This window comes from Gorilla gorilla, chromosome 6 (genome assembly GCF_029281585.2).
Source record: "Gorilla gorilla gorilla isolate KB3781 chromosome 6, NHGRI_mGorGor1-v2.1_pri, whole genome shotgun sequence".
Lineage (NCBI taxonomy): Eukaryota > Metazoa > Chordata > Mammalia > Primates > Hominidae > Gorilla > Gorilla gorilla.
This window is the reverse complement of record NC_073230.2, coordinates 99,033,240-99,050,850: the sequence shown is the minus strand read 5'-3', so window position 1 is coordinate 99,050,850 and position 17,611 is coordinate 99,033,240. Positions and strand designations below refer to the sequence as shown.

Below are 17,611 nucleotides of genomic sequence, written 5' to 3'. Positions count from 1 at the left end.
ATCTCCTAATTGTCTACCTCTGTCCTAACCGTAGACTGGAAGGACTTGAAGCAACCAATCACCATCTTTTCCAGAAACCTTGAAAATGTTTCTTCAAAAGCTGAAATTATTTTTTTCAAAATTCATTGATACATAAACAAGATGAAAATTATGATTGAGAATATGTGAAAATTTTATAGCATTTATCCAGAGGAATTGTGATACATGTTAGCAGTTTTCTCCACTCACAATGCAGTTTTAAAACTACTAATACAATATTCGGTCCAAAGCAAGCATCAAGAAATAGAAAATCACCATATGCAGATTTTTGATGAACATATAACACATTTAATATCCATTATATTGTGATGTGATGAGTTCATTATGTATTGGTGGGAAAGAAACTATAGCTAGAGACAAAAAATGGATCTCTTCAGTGAGTTGGAAATCTTACAAAAATGTACACTGAAACGTTGTTCTACCCTCCTGAAATTCATAGAAATTAGCCATTCAGAAAGGAAAGTACTGTGTAAATTTGTACCAATTCAAATTAAAAGAGTAGATTTCATAAAACAATCAGGACAATTGACCTAGACTTTATAAAATAGCAACACTAAGGTCACTAAATATAAGAAACTTTATCTACATCTTTTTACTAGAAGCATTCTAGAGTTCTCTATTTCATCACTTTGTGCTTTTTAAAAAGATATTCTTCATCTGAAACTATTCCAATGTACATAATATTTTAAATATTCAAAGTAAAAATGATAATGCATATATATATATCAAAAAATAATGGACTCAAGATGTATAAATGAATATAGATAATATTAGAGAATGTATTTTATTCTCTCATTAAAAAAAGCTTTCAAAAAGTATCATAGATTATTACAGATTGAGCCCTATTTTCTACAGTTTTTATAATATAATTTTCTCTCATAATCTAAAGTTACTATAAGATAACAGTATATTTAATTAGTCAGGCAAAGACTGTTGGTACATCTTAGTCTGATAATTGATACTCTGTATTCAATGGCATATTCTTCCATTAAACTAGAACTTGCATCTCAAATCAAGAGATATGTACTGTAATTGCTAACACAGTCATCAACATTCCAGGATTTTGGAATTTTAGTACATTAGCTTTCACAGTGAATCTTCTTTATATTATGGTATAATCACTACAATAACTAAATGAACTTTTACTTTTGAGATTTAAAAAATCAAACATTTTCCAAACAAGTAGTAAGATGTGATGAATAAAACTAGCGTAAAACTTAGTAACTTGGTTACCAGTTATATCTTTTCCACTTATGAGCTTTATGAACTCTGTGACTTTGGAGAACTACTTTAAATTCTCAGAACTTCCATTTGCTTCCCTGTAAAATGGGGCACCAATAATTACCCAGACAAACTCACAAAGTGGCTGAGGAAATCGCAGTGAGAAATTATATATATAAAAATACTTAGTACATCCAGTATTTCACATATGTGAGGCACCCACACAGTACTTGACACATAAGGAAGTTTCCACAAATGGGAGTACTATTGTGTCATTACACAGATGTAAGAGAGAAGCAGGCAGTGGAGGATGAGAGTTCCCAAAATTGCTATGGTCTTATACACTCTGTTTCACAAGTTGTGGTCTGTCCTGCCTCACAAATTGGTCAAGGTTTCCCATATCATTACTGCTAATCCTGTATGGGAAAAGGTAGGAATATACCAGATGAAAAATACAATGTATACCTATCTTTGTTGTTTCCCATATGCTTCATTTGAGTTTGAGTACTGTAGCTCTTAAAAGCTTATAAAAATGCCTTTTATTCCCCTTTTGCAGTGATAACATGAATAGTTTTAAGAGCTATAAAAAGTTTTAAATAAAACATGTAGGCAAAAATAAAAGGCATATTAGTTGAAAATTATTTTGTCACATATATTAAATATCATTACAAAACATTTCCATAATAGAAAAACAACGTTATGTGGAACAGTGTTTTGTCCATCTAATTGTTACGTTTTCATAGTCTCTTTTTTATCCCTACGATATATTAAATCTCAATCCATGCACCATCAGAAATTCCTTCAAATCCAAAGAACCTGAAGAGTAAAGGGAAATAACATGGTTAAATATTCGCAGCCTCATATCATTTTCTCTTGGTTGAATGTTCTCGTCTAACAAACAGAAGCTCACTGAGGGCAACCTTGGTATCTAAGCCTAGCACAACACCTTGCAAATAGAAAGTGTTCATATTTGTTGATAAATAGAGTAAAAGTTTAGGTTGTTATTTGTTTTTGTTTTCATGGAGGTTTTATTGTTTTATTTTTAATTTATACAGCTGAGAATACAACTCATTATTGACCAGATGAACAGGAAAATCATGTTTCTTCTGGAAAACCACACCAGTGCTACAGTGAGGCAAATGTGTGTGAAGTAATGGAAAGAACACTAACTAGTGTCCAAAAATCTGGGTTTTTGTGCTCATTCTCAATTGATGTGGATCCTCAGGCAAGTCCTTAGCTTCTGCATAGATCTCTATTTTATCACCTATAAAGTGAGGTTAAAGCCTTCCTTATCTACCCCACAGAGCTGTTGCATGTAGGACATAATTGAGATCATGTATGTTAAAGGACTTTATAAACTACAAAGTGCAGTGACAAATGGAAATGAGTCTAAATCTTCATCTGCTCCCTGATTTAGAACAAACATGATTTGTCACAAGCAAAGGTCTATTATCAGGCAAAATACATTTTATAGATTGGGACACACCTCCCTGTTTTAAGTCAGTGGAGTAGAGGTTATACAGACTTTCTTACCATATCCTAAGACACTGTAGCACCCAGAAACTTGATTTATAATTCTATGTAGTAATGGAGTTACATGATCTCATATTACTCAGAACTGCAATAAGAGTTTAGGGTGCATCATTTCCTGGTATCCTCTCAATTTATATTTATGTACTCTTCTTTGTAAACAGAGAAATGCCAGCCAAGTTAAAGTAAATTGAGGCTCGGCACGGTGGCTCATGCCTGTAATCCCAGCACTTTGGGAGGCTGAGTCGGCCGGATCACCAGAGGTCAGGAGTTCAAGACCAGCGTGGCCAACATGGCAAAAACCCAGCTCTACTAAAAGTATAAAAATAAGCCATGCATGGTGGCAGGCGCCTGTAATCCCAGCTACTCAGGAGGCTGAGGCAGGAGAATTGCTTGAACCCGGGAGGTGGAGGTTGCAGTGAGCTGAGATTGCACCACTGCACTCCAGCCTGGGGGACAGAGTGAGACTCTGTCTCTAAATAAATAAATAAATAAAAATAAAGTAAATTGGAACCGTAAGCAAATGTTGGTCTGAATATGCTGCTACAATGTTGAGGGAGAAGAGTTCCAGGGAGCTGATTTTGTTGGCTTTTTAATGCAGTACCCATCATCCTGCTTCTCTGTACCCTCTCATTCTTATGGCTTTCCCCTCAAACATCTGGGAAGCAGCAAGTAACAATGCCCCCGATAGTCAGTTTGAGTTGATGGAGCTCTCTCAAGGACCTGCTTGCTCATATAAGAGTTCTCAGGCAGTTCCTCTGGAAATTTCCCAAGAAGATATGCATTTCACATCTACTTATTGTCTGTCTGCTAGATGTCAAGCACTGTACTAAATGTGAGAAGACAGACATAGAATGTGACACGGCATATGCTCAACTGACCAGTTTACTATAACGTGAAATAATAATCAGGGTTAATACTTACTAAGCACCTATTAAGCCAGTCATTTTGTTAAAGGTAGTTAGTTAGGCATGAGCAGAGCAGGAGAGGGCTCTCCCCAAACCAATAAAAATGTGGGGCGATGGTTTGGCAATTTTCCCATTGCCTCTCTAAAAATAATAATTCGGCGGCCGGGCGCGGTGGCTCATGCCTGTAATCCCAGCACTTTGGGAGGCCGAGGCGGGCGGATCACAAGGTCAGGGGATCGAGACCACGGTGAAACCCCGTCTCTACTAAAAATACAAAAAAAAAAATTAGCTGGGCGTGGTGGCGGGCGCCTGTAATCCCAGCTACTCAGGAGGCTGAGGCAGGAGAATGGCGTGAACCCGAGAGGCTGAGCTTGCAGTGAGCCGAGACCCTGCCACTGCACTCCAGCCTGGGCGACAGAGTGAGACTCCATCTCAAAAAATAATAATAATAATAATAATTCGGCACCCAGGGAGAGACAAGCTCCTGACGGTCCACACCTGTTAACATTAGAAGTGTTCATTGAATACAGGCCCCACAGGGAAGAAGCTGCTTCTTGGGCATGCGTGTTAAGAGACATAATGACGAAGTATGACGTTCCAGGGGCACGCGCCACTGGAAAAAGGGAAAAAAGCCTCAGATGGGCATGCCTGTAACTCCCTAAACACACACGTGCTGAATTCCAAAGGGTAAAGAAAGCACTGCCCATGCGGGAAGCGCACCCTAAGGGAAGAATCATGGGAAAGAGGCGGCCTATAAAGTCTTAGGATCAAGGTTAAAGGCTCTCTTTTTCTTTGCCCTTTTTTGCTATCTTTTTTCTCTCTTTGATCTTCAGGGCGCCCACTTGGACCTCTTATAAGAGCTCTTTTCTTTCTTTCCTGTTCTGAAGTATTTTTTAATAAACTTCCACTCCTGCTCTGAAACTTGCCTCTGTCTGAAACTTGCGTCAGTCTCTTTTTCTGCAGAATGTTCCTCAGTTGAATTATTCTTTCTTGAGGAGGCAAGAACTGAAGTTGCTACAGACTCATACAAATAGGCCACCAGTAACTCTGGGTAACTTGGATCTCTTCCACCAGTAATAATTTTACCAAGATCTTTACATGCATTAACTTTTTCAATCCTTGCAATAATCTGATGAAGTAGATACTGTTATGATTCCCATCTTACAAATGAGAAAAACAAGGAGCAGAGGTGTAACTACAAAGTTTTCCATATTTAGAAGGGGTTGGAGCTGTAATTTAAACCAGAGTATATACATTGTTAAACTCAGAAGCCTATGGAGTCTATCTCTCCCTTCAGGCAATGTCCAACCTTGGTCCTCAAGGGAATCTGGCCACAGAATACAATTCATCTACATGACCTCCATGGAACACAAGGGGATATATGCCAATCAAAAGAAAGGGAAGTAACATTTTGAGTACCTATTGAGAGCTGTAGGTAAAACAAGGGTCCAGGTTTGATGTCATTTTCTCTATTTTACAAATCAATGAGCAGGGGCTCAGACAAATTGGCCAATCTAATTCTAACAATCAGGTCTCTTACATCACAATGTTATGACAACTTCTTTCAAAACCCCACATCAGTCATAAACAATGATGTAAATAAAACTCTAATGAGAAAACTCCAGTTACCCATCGAAAAGAATTAATTATATTCCTCAAATTGCCGCTTTTACAGCAGAGCTAAAAGTATGTTTTAGAAATGAATTGAATAGACATGCACTTGCTCCTTGGCACTTGAGGAACAAAATATGTCACAAATGAGGGGCAAGAGAAAACTTTGATTTTGGTCATTTCTATAGCTTTTCTATTTTCTGAGTGTAAAGCTTCCTGAGGACTCTGGATGTGCTTAAATAAGTCTACTAGTCCCTAGTACTGCCACTTGCTCATTCTCTGTGTATTCTCGGGAGTGTGCCAAGCTTCAGCAAAGAAGCAGTCAAGCTTCCAAGACAAACTACTGCATACCAAAGACACTAATGCCCAATCTCTACAGGCTCTATACCACTCAGGGTAACAGAAAGAGGCAGAATCCTACCCAAATTGTTCTATTAAAAAGGTTTTAATGAAGGATATTTACAAAAGTGTGGCCAAGATTAAAGAAACCCACAAGAGAAACCCAAAAACTTGTAGCAGAAGAAAGAAAGCAATACCATCCATTCCCGAGCCTAAAGGAGCAAGAATAAGAAATCGTTTTACATTAATAGGATCCCAGTGAGAGCTGGATCATGGAGGAAGGGCCCCAGTCAGACTGATAGAAGGACACAACCACAGTCAGAGACATAGAACCAAAGAGAAAGAGAGCAAGGAAAAATACATTTCTTCTCTCCCTTCCAGTCCTCTCACCTGCCATTGCCTTCCGTTGGCTGAACAATAGCCAGCTGGCAATAGAACCTGAGGAGAACATAAAATGTATAGGGTGGGAGAGCTGATGGGGGTAAACAGCATGGCTCCCTAAAAAGAGCCTGGTTATTAGAACACTCATAACCCAAATCGTGTTCCTTTAGTCTCAGGGAAATTAATCTCATCCTCTGTAGTCTTCAGCTCCACACTGAAAATTCCATCTTTCTGACCTACAGGGCGAAGCTAGCCTCTAACTTTAGGATCAATGTCTCTCTTCACCAAGAAGACTACCTCCTTGGTGGCTCTTAAAACAAAAATAAGTTGTAAATTCCTTGTGGTACAAGGAATCCCAGAACAGAAATACCTATTCTTTTATCTTAGTGAGTAAGTATACAAGTGTGAGTGTGTTTAGATTGAGATGTGAATTAAAGTTTTTTAAAATTTTCCTAGAGAAGTGAGAATAAGACAAATTGATATCTCTCAATATGTTAAAATTGTCCTGCAGAAGAAGTTTCACAGAGGACCCTATTTACATAAGGATAAACAGTTAAACCTATACATGAAGTTAGAAACCCATATGGTAGAATATAAAGAAACACACAAGGGAATGACTACACAGTTCATATGTTCCACTAGCTTCCTGAAGTTGTTAAAACATGAAAAGCCAATTCCTAGCACTCTCAGGCAAATGTCTTACATGGAGAGTTTTGTTGATAGACTTTTTTGAAATACTTACATTGTCCTGAAGAGTTGGTAACAACTTATCATTTTATGTGTTTTATTGTTTGATCAATTGGCTTTTACCAGTATTTTGAAAACTATCAAACTCTGATCCAAGGAATTTTAAAATGTTTTTTTCCTTCTTATTCTCTATTCTCTGTAAAAATACATACAGAGCTGAGATACTGTGGTCAAAGCATAACTGGCATTTGTGACTAAAGTACTGAATTCAAATCGAGTGAGTGCAAGAGAAAAAAACAAAGTTTCCATGGGCTGTCACCAATATCAGGGCTGAATTCTCCAGAATTTTAAGAATTAATGACCTTGAATCATTGCAAGAGTTTTATTTTCAAATAGATACTTAAGACTTAAAATTATAGATCATGTTTCTATGAATAAAAAGTGACCTTTTATGGCTTCTTTTCCAAAACTTCACTACTTTATTATTCCAGTGGTCTCTCACCCCATGAGTAAAAAGTCTTTAACTGTATGCTGGCATTATATTTATAAATGATTTATGAGTGATTAACATGCATAATCATTTGCTAATAATATACAAAGGAAAAATATTAATTTAGGGTGGGAGCTATCATACACACATTCTAGTGATTTTTAAATCTACATATAAAATAATGTTTCTTACTAATTTTAATTAGGAGGGAGGCAAGTATGTCAAATCCTATGAGATCGCTATTTATTTATCTCTTAATAAGAAGCTGCCCAATAGCTTATACCACAACTGAATTTGTGAGCTCTGCCTTTTTTTCACATTTTTGTTTACTTATGTTTCATTGCATTCTTTTTTTTTTTCTGTATAGGAATATTTTCAAGTCATTTGCCCATACCTGTGAAGGTTAATTTAGTTAGTGATATACAATGATTTGTAAGTCCACTCAATCAGGCACATATGAGTTTTAATAGATCACCAAATATTTACTGACTGATATGAATATCACTACCTACCACAAACTCCCAAGCACACAAACCAAAAAAAAAGAGAGAGAGCTTTTGTCATATTTCAAATATTAACATATTTTTAAGTGTATATATATATAGTTGATTCTAATTATTTATGGTAATTATGTCTTGTAAAGTCTGAATACTACTTCAGCAAATACTGAACCATTGCTCTTACGGGAAATGAAAGGTTAGGTTCCTGTAAGTCTCTGTTTACAGTTTCACCAACTAATCAATACATAACCTTGTTTTATGTGTGTTTAATTTAAAGACACCTTATTTACTATATATTGTTGATTCATTAACAATTGAATTCATGGCCAACTCATTGAATCCATGACAACACACTTGAAAGAAGCTTATCTAACAAACAACAAATATTTTCTCTGTAAGGCACACCACGGCCTACTTACACTTAGGAACAACACACAGAACTTCAGCTTTTACATTCAGGGGCCATTTTAAACAGCAATAACCAAGAAAAAGCACAAAAGTACAAAAACATGGCACAAAAAAGACTGCATAAAGTACATTTGCTGATAGTATGAGAGCTGAAATGAGAAGGCTGAGCATTGCATTGTTTGACTTTAGCTGGGAATGGACAAGTCAGGCAACTCAAAATTTTTGTGACTCTGTACACGTCTGCAAATCACCACAAAAGCACTTCAAGTGTCGATTATGGGGTTACAAATAAGAAGATATGATTCTATACCTAGAAAATCCTATAGTCTCTGCCCGAAAGCTCCTAGACCTTATAAATGAATTTGGCTAAGTCTCAGGATACAAAATCAATGTAAAAAATCAGCAGCATTTCTATACAACAACAACATCCAAACTGACAGCTAAATCAGGAACACAATCCCATTCACAACATCCACAAAAAGAATAAACTACCCAGGAATACACTTAACCAGGGAGGTGAAATAGCTCTACAATGAGAATTATAAAATACTGCTCAAAGAAATCAGAGATGACACAAACAAATGAAAAAACATTCCATGCTCATGGAAAGGAAAAATTAATATTCCTAAAATGGCCATATCACCCAAAGCAACTTATAGATTCAATGCTATTCCTATCAAACTACCAGTGACATTCTTCAAAGAATTAGAAAAAAAAACTATTTCAAATTCATATAGAACCAAAAAAGAGCTTGAACAGACAAGGCAGCAATCCTCAGCAAAAAAAGCAAAGCTGGAGGCATCACATTACCTGACTTCAAACTATACTACAATGCTACAGCATCCAAAACAGCATGGCATTGGTACAAAAACAGAGACATGTAGGCCAATGGAACACAATAGAGAGCCCAGAAATAAAGCTACACACCTACAACCATCTGACCTTGACAAAGTTAAAAAAAAAATGAGCAATGGGGAAAAGGACTCCCTATTTGATAAATGGTGCTGGAATAACTGGCTAGCCATAAGCAGAAGGTTGAAACTGGATCCCTTCCCTACACATATGCAAACTCAATGCAAGATGAATTAAAGACTTAAATACAAAACCTAAAACTATATAAACCCTAGAAGATAACCTAGGAAATGTCATTCTGACATAGGACCTGACAATAATTTAATGACAAACACACCAAAAACAATTGAAACATAATTTGACAACTGGTACCTAATTAAACTAATGAAAGAACTACTACACAGCAAAAGAAACTAACAACAGAGTAAACACACAACTTACAGAATGGGAGAAAATATTTGTAAACTATGCATATGACAAAGGTCTAATATCCAGAATCTATAAGGAATTTAGTCAATTCAACAAGCGAAAAACAAACAACTTCATTAAAAAGTGGACAAAGGACATGAATAGACACTTTCAAAAGAAGACATACATGTAGCCAACAAGCATTAAAAAATGCTCAATATCACTAATCATTACAGAAACACAAATCAAAACCACAATGAGAAACCATCTCATACAAGTCAGAATGGCCATCATTAAAAAGTCAAAAAATAACAGATGCTGGTTAGGTTGCAGAGAAAAGGGAATGCTTATATACTGCTGATTGGAATGTAAATTAGTTCAGCCATTGTAGGAAGCAGTTTGGTGATTTCTCAAAGAACTCCCAGAAGAATTACCATTCGACCCATCAATCCTATTATTGGGTATATAGCCAAAGGAATATAAATCATTCTACCCTAAAGACACGCACATGTATGTTTATTGCAGCACTATTCACAAGAGTAAAAATATGGAATCAACCTAAATGCCATCACTGATATACTGAATAAAGAAAATGTGGTACATATACACCGCAGAATACTATGCATCCATAAAAAAAAAGAATGAGATCTTGTCCTTTGCAACAACATGGATAGAGCTGGAGATCATTATCCTAAGTGAACTAACATGAACAGAAACCAAATACTGCATGTCCTTACTTGTAAGTGGGAACTAAACTTTGAGTACATATTAAAACAAAGAAGGGAATAACAGACCCAGGTCCTACTTGAAGGTGGAGGGAGGGAAGAGGGAAAGGATGGAAATACTACCAATCAGGCACTATGCTTATTACCTGGGTGGTGAAATAATCTGTACACCAAACCTCTGTGATATGCAATTTTACATATATGTAGCCAACAAGCAACAAGTTCCATTGGTCTGTGTCTCCGTTTTTGTACCAGTGCCTTCACATGTACCCCTGAACCTAATGTAAAAGTTTATTTTTTTAATTTAGCTGGTAGGTAAATTCCCAAATACAGAATCCATACATGATGACAATTGAATATATATATTGAACTTTTATCAAGGCTAATATAATTGCAGTTCACTTTGAAAACCCCTATACTACTCTATTAGTCTCCAACAGGTGTGAATGAAAAAAAAAAAAAACCTGGATAGTTGCTGCAAAACATACCTCCCTCTCTCTTTCCCCTTCATATATCATCTGATTACTCACATTACTGTGCATAGTAGGGTTTGTTATTTCACGTAGAATTAAAAAAGAAAATTTGGTTAATTGGGGACTGCAGAAGGGATAGTGGATAGAGGTTCAATGGATTATGTAAAATTGTTTTCACATAGTTTTCCCACGTTTAGAAGAGAGTGATTTCTGAGAGTGATGGCAAAAGTATTTGCTAGGACGGACTGTGCAATGAGACATGCTGGGCAAAGAATGAAGGCTGGAAGCAGAGAGGAGCTTTCCAGAGAGGTTTTGTCAACTCTGCGTACAGAGCCAAGTGATAAAAATGGTGTAACATGGCCGGGCGCAGTGGCTCACACCTGTAATCCCAACACTTTGGGAGGCAGAGGCAGGCAGATCATGAGATCAAGAGACAGAGACCATGCCGGCTAATGTGGTGAAACCCCGTCTCCACTGAAAATACAAAAAATTAGCCGGGCACGGTGGCACATACCTGTAATCCCAGCTACTTGGGAGCCTGAGGCAAGGAGAATCGCTTGAACCTGGGAGGCGGAGGTTGCAGTGAGTAGAGATCAAGATGGTGCCACCGCACTCCAGCCTGGGCAACAGAGTGAGACTCCGTCTCAAAAATAAAAGAAAAAAAGAAAAGGTGTAACATTGGAGAAAAGGTCGTTTTTGCCTGTTCCATCTATTTCTGCTGAAACTCAGCAGAACTTCCACACTCTGAGGACTGGATGTTTGGGAGCATCTGGAATAAGCACCTTGGAATGAACATTGGCTTTGTCAGTGCAGACAGGGAGAGCAGGGAAGCTACCCCGAGTCTTCAGTGAGATGAGTGGGAGATAGAACAAGAGCAGAAAAGCAGGTAGGAGGCGAAGTGGTAAATCTTGGTTTTCCAAATTCATACCTAGACAGGTAATCCTTTGAGGACACCCATAAATAATTGTAAACACATTGAATTTGATGATTTTGTGACAACCAGGGTAGTGGGAGTTTGTGCTATCATTATTTGGTCTTTCAAGTAAATATAGGGTTTGTCGTATTCAGAATACACAGAGAAGGTTGTCTCTGACTTGTGATGGAGTTGGATCAGGACTGAGAACAGGTCTTTAGAGTTGCCAAAGAGAATCTCATGTTAAATATTGAAAAAGTTCTTTTGATGGATGTTAGATCAGGCAGTAAAAGTCACACTGCTGAGAAAAATGAAGCTTGCAAATGACATCATTTCAAGAAATTTGGTAAAGCCAAGAAAGACACATCTATTGACTAACGAGAATTCATACTCAGAAGGAAAATTGTACAAATTAAAATTAGGACATTCTAACCATGTCTCTGAATGACAAACAGCAAGTTGTTGATAGATAAGCTGAGATTAAAAATGTTAGGAAAAGGAAATAAAGGAAATAATTAACAGATTGCCTTATATTTTAAGTGTGTGTGTATTATATATATTTTTATTTTTGCCATGTTATTTGTTTTTTCCTTCCCCTCCCCCACAGCTTTACAGTTATAATTGACAAATAAAGACTATATATATTTACATATACAAAGTGATATTTTGATTTACATGTATACATTGTGAAATGATTAAGTGAATTAATATATTCATTTTCTCTCATACTTATCATTTTTTTAGCAGTGAGACCACTTAAGATATACTCTTTTACCAATTTTCAAGTATATAATTAATACATTAATGCTAATTATAGTTACCATGCTATAAAATAGGTCTCCAGAATTTATTTAAAAAATGGAATGCTTCATGAATTTGAATGTCATCCTTGTTCAGGGGCCATGCTAAACTTCTCTGTATCATTCCAGCTTTAGTATATGCGCTACCAAGGCAAGCACAAGTATATATATTTTAAACTTGGTAAAATTTCACAAGGATGGATCATTTATGTATTCACTCATTCAAACAACATTCACAGGGCACTAATCTGTGCTAGACATAGTGATACCAAAGTGAATGAAAGAGACAGAATCCCCACCCCATTAGAGTTAACAGGTCACAGAGCAATAAAGAGCTATGTGCAATGCAGTGTAAAAAGTGTTGGGATGTGGAAAATACCAGGCCTTAAAGCAAATAGGAAACACGCCTATCTCATCCTGGAGAATCAAGGAAAGCATCATGTAGGAAGAAGCACGTGACTGGACAAAGCTAGGGCTGATCCAGGCATGAAGAAGGGAAAAGAGGACTCTGGATAGCAAACATACAGTAGCTTGGAGGGGTGAGGCCAATGTGTACAAGAATAGCAGGACAGTTGTTGTTTCTGAGAGGAAGAGTTCTAGGATTGAATGATAAGAGATGAGTTGGAAAAGAAGTAGAGGGCATGCAAGGCCTTATAAACTATCTTAAGGAATCTGGACATCATTCAAAATGCAGTGAGGAGCTCCCAATAGCTTTTAAGTAGGGAAATAACATAATCAGATTTGGGTTTTAGAAACGTCACTGTCTGAAACTTCATCACTGCAGTTTTCCTTTAGGAATCTTTGGTGAAAGTGATCCTTCATTTGAAAGCTCTACATGTCAGAAGCATATTCTGGCTCAGTGTGTATTTTGCTTAGGGACTCCTCATCATCAACCCATTAAGAGTGGACTAAAGAAACAAAGCCAAGGAGACACTAGTGATTAACAAAAGAGTCACACTTAAATTCCCAAGGTCCCTAAATACTACAGGAGAATCAAATGTGAATAAATTTTCCTGATAGATTGCTACAGTAAAGCATTTTTTTTACATTCTTACAGCAGCATGATGCCAAGTTTTGCAAATTTCCATTATATGACACTGATCACAAAGTCAAGTCCTTGAGAATGAAACAATACAGAAAAGGCAAAATTTTATAATACATTGGCCATAAATGGATCTTAAAAAGAAAAATAACAATGTCTTTTTTGAGTTTAAGTCTTTAGGACATTTTCTAATCCTGGGGCACTGATCGAGATCCTTGGATGTAGTTTCCTGTTGTCTTGACTATGTAGTCCTCCATGTCCTGCTAATATTTTTTTCTTATTAACTGTTCGATACATGGAAATCAATATGGGCAACTCACAGACCTTCAGAAAGCCAAAACTACTTGCTGGGATTTTTTGTAACTATTCAAAATTTTTCATTATTCCTACAGTCCTCCTCTAGAAAGTTTCTTGAAAGGTTTTGTTACTTAGGGAGCTGCGTATGGACAGGTACATTATAGGAGACTTTGTTATCTCATTTACATCACAATTATCTCCCTGGTACATTCTCTTGTCCCTCCCTTTCCCCACTTTGTCCCCTCCAACACACACACACAAACCAATTTTACAGAGAACTCACAAAGAGCTTAGAATAAAAGTATTTCTGCTACATTTCATTTTAAATCAGCTGATTGAAACAGAGAAAAGTAATGAAGTTATCCTTATAAAACATAATATTTCTTCTACTTCTGTATTGAAGGTTGAGAGCCACAGATATATATGTAACCAATAAAAATTTGGACAGGAAAATGATGGGTTAGCAACTTCCTTAGGCTGTGTTCTGGAAATGTTTACATATATACACATATACATACATACATACACACATATACATATACATATGCATACACACATATACATATATACATACATATATACACATAACACACATATATGTACTACATATATTACATATACATATCACATATATGTGTATATATGTATGTATAAATGTATATGTATGTAGGTGTATACATATATACACACATCTACTTTTTCTAATATCCTGACTGTTCCATTGAATGTTTCACATGTTCTTACCTTAATCTTTAGGCCTAATTTTGATAATTGTCACATTATGAATATATGTATTTTTTCACGTTAGGCCTGGAGACTTTTAGTTATATGTATTATCTATAGAGAGACTGACCTAATTGTACTTCAACTTCAATAACCATTGCATTTCCCTAAGTAGATGTAAGCAACATTTTAAAAGGGCCCCTTTATCTTAAAGAAGTAGATGAAACACTGGTAACTGTGTAATAAAATTTAAATAACCTCTATGGAGGCATTATTTTGTTACATACCATTTTGAGTTTTAACTGAAGAAAACAGCTGACTAACTAAATTGTTGCCAAAAACATTAATGGGACTATTGTTGTTTGATGAAATTTCATTCGTGTGTGTGTGTGTTACCTACAATGTACTTGTTTTCCTCTTTTTCTTCTGTAAAACATGACTGAGAACACATAAAATCAGATTGGAATAATAATATTAATAACAATAATAATAGTTACCATATATTTGATGCTAACCATGTGTCAATTCATTCTCTACCTAATTTTCATAAAAATCCAAACTCCTTTTCATACAGGGTCACACCTAATCCGACCCTAACACCCTCACTTTTTGACATACTCTCAGGCCTTGAAGATTCTGTTTTCCTGGTAAAGGATACCAATTTTTTAAGGGGCTAAAGGCAGAGGTTAAAGGTGAAAAGCTGTTTCTGTTAGGTCTCGACTTAAAGGATGGCTAATCTAATCATCCCACTTGACGTGGGCTTTATAGTTGCCGTTTATCTCAAGACCCTGTGTTTTTCTTTTAATTTATAGCTATTAAAAATTAATGATTGTGATATTTGCACCTTTACTTTTTTTTTCCTGTTTCCAGCCAGACTCTAAGCTCCACTACAGTATCAAAGTGCCCAGCTTCATGTGTGGCACATTAGTTAAGGGCTCAATTACATCTGCTGAGTGTATAAAATGGCCCTGTTCTGGGCACCTTTCACATAGTACACTGTCTGCAGATGAGAAAACTGAAGCACAGAGGAGTACATTATATGCATTATATTCTGGTTAATGGGCAACAGAGGTGCTATGAGGGGACCACAGGTCTCTGCCCCAAGGCCTTTGCTCCTCTGACTCCACCCAACCACTTCCAAGAATCAAGGCCTGATAATGACAGCCAGTGGAAATATGGTTTGGCAAGAATATTCTACAGTTGGATTTTGAACTCTGCTAACTTGCCAATCACTATTGTGTACTGAGAATTTTCATTGATCTTTCATTGTACATCCTGATCTATAATCAGACATGGAAAGAGAAGGGTTCTTGAGCATCTCTTTACCCAGTTTTGAGCTGGGACAATTCCTGACAGTTATTGACCTCCCTTGGATTTTTTGTTCTGTACTAAGGCAGAGGCAGCTATGAGGACAGCCAAGCCTTTGATTTGAGTCATACCCAGCTATCAGGAAGCAGATGGATAGGGAACACCTCCAAACTGCTATGCTTTGTCATGACTTGATTTAAGCAATAACTATTGGCTTATTTACCAATTTCCAAACAGTGTTTATTCAAGGAACTAAATTTTCTCATATTCTTTCTCAACTTCACATTTCTTCCTTCCCTAATACTTAATGCATGGTCCATGACCATTATCAAAAGCAAATACAGCCCTGTAAGTACAACGTGACAAGGCAGGATTCAAATTGGCTTACTAGTAATACTTAATTCTATGGATTGAAGACATAATGAAATGATATTGGACAAACATGTATTGAGTTATTCTCAAGGTTACCTATGTCAAAGGAAACAAGAGGTGGACAGTAGTTAAGGGCTGCATTCAGGAACAACTGCAATGGGGTGAGGGAGACTTCAGCAAAGAACCAGTCTCCATTCCAAACACAGCAAAGACAAGTGGGGCTTTATAGTCAAGGAGCAGGCTGAGGATCAGCAGATAGAAAATTACTAAGAGAAAATATCACAGGCCAGGGGTATTTTTGGCTAAACCTAGTTGACAAGATTCTTGCTGAAGGTAGGCCTGGGTGATAAGATATTAAGCATGGGGAATGAGGATGTTGATCAGATATTGAGGATAAGCAATTATTGATAAAATGACTTAGCAACATTCTTGCTAGAACTGGGCAATGCGAAGATGAAAATGTACACCCTATAAGGCCTAGTTGAGAAGAAAGTTCAGAGGAGTCTGACTAAAGGTAGGTTAAGGAGAGAGTCTTTATCACCTAGTTTGTCTGCACACCATCTAATACAACTTGCCACAGCAATAGGGGAGTTTTTCTCTTCCTAGTGTCTAATAGTCTTAATTTTATAATTTGCCTTTATTACTTCATATAAAAAGATAAAACTTTTAGTGTTTACATATGCTTGGGCACTATGGTAGCTATTTTAGACATTGTAAACCTAGCTCAATGGACATTTAGAATTTACTTTAAAATATTGAGTGCTATGATCCAAATACTTTTAAAAGATAAGTTGTAAATTTTAAGCATAAGTAATGATTGAAATCAGGCTTCCTAATGAACCCAAGTGATCCTAAATTGCCAACATAGATATTCTTTTCTTCAAAAGGATTTTATTTCTGGAAACTCATGGCTACTCTCTCTGCCCCTGGGCCTTCGTCAGGGACATGGGATGTACCCTGGCTCATATCCCTAGGCACAAATACTAGGGAGAAACTTAGGATATTTGTTCCTTCCATTTCAGAAGACTCCAAAGTTGTTTAATTTGAACTCTCTCTTTCCAGAGTTCAACACACTTGAGCAAGAGGAATTATTATCAAACCCCATAAGATAAAATATCCAATTATTCTTTCTCTCCTGACAAAGGATGGCTACTCAGCTGAAATGTGCACAATCAGTAAAACCACACTGGAGGTCTTTCAAAGGGCAAAGACTCTCTTCTCTAAGATGGAAGTGGCAATACTCCTTTAAGCTAGTTCTATATTTTATAAGATAAATTTTTGTTGACTCTCGAAGCAAGGAATGCTTATTCCTCTGATAATGACCAGGATAATTTGTTTGTGGGAAAAATACTCATTTTAAATGGAACAATCACCTTCAAATTTTTATATTCAATACAAGTTGAAAATTCTCTTTAAAATAAGGTAAAGCATAGCAGTAGCCAACTAGAAAGCAAAGAACTAAATGCAAAACTTATCAGTTGTATAAAGTTACCTCCTATCATAAAAAGAATCCTCATAAAAAATCAGACCTAGTTCCTACGTCAATATTCAAGTCTTATAAATTTAGATATATTACCAACTGGA

The 17,611-nt window shown here is 36.5% G+C and overlaps 1 long non-coding RNA gene and 1 other non-coding gene across 2 annotated transcripts in view; both read right to left on the bottom strand.

Moving 5' to 3' along the window:
• Positions 1-17,611, bottom strand: part of LOC129523611 (uncharacterized) — a 424,834-nt gene that overhangs the window by 48,960 nt on the left and 358,263 nt on the right. The window lies entirely within an intron of this gene.
• Positions 12,338-12,444, bottom strand: LOC115935546 (U6 spliceosomal RNA). Its single transcript, XR_004071154.1, has one exon. It is a non-coding gene; the product is annotated as a U6 spliceosomal RNA (small nuclear RNA).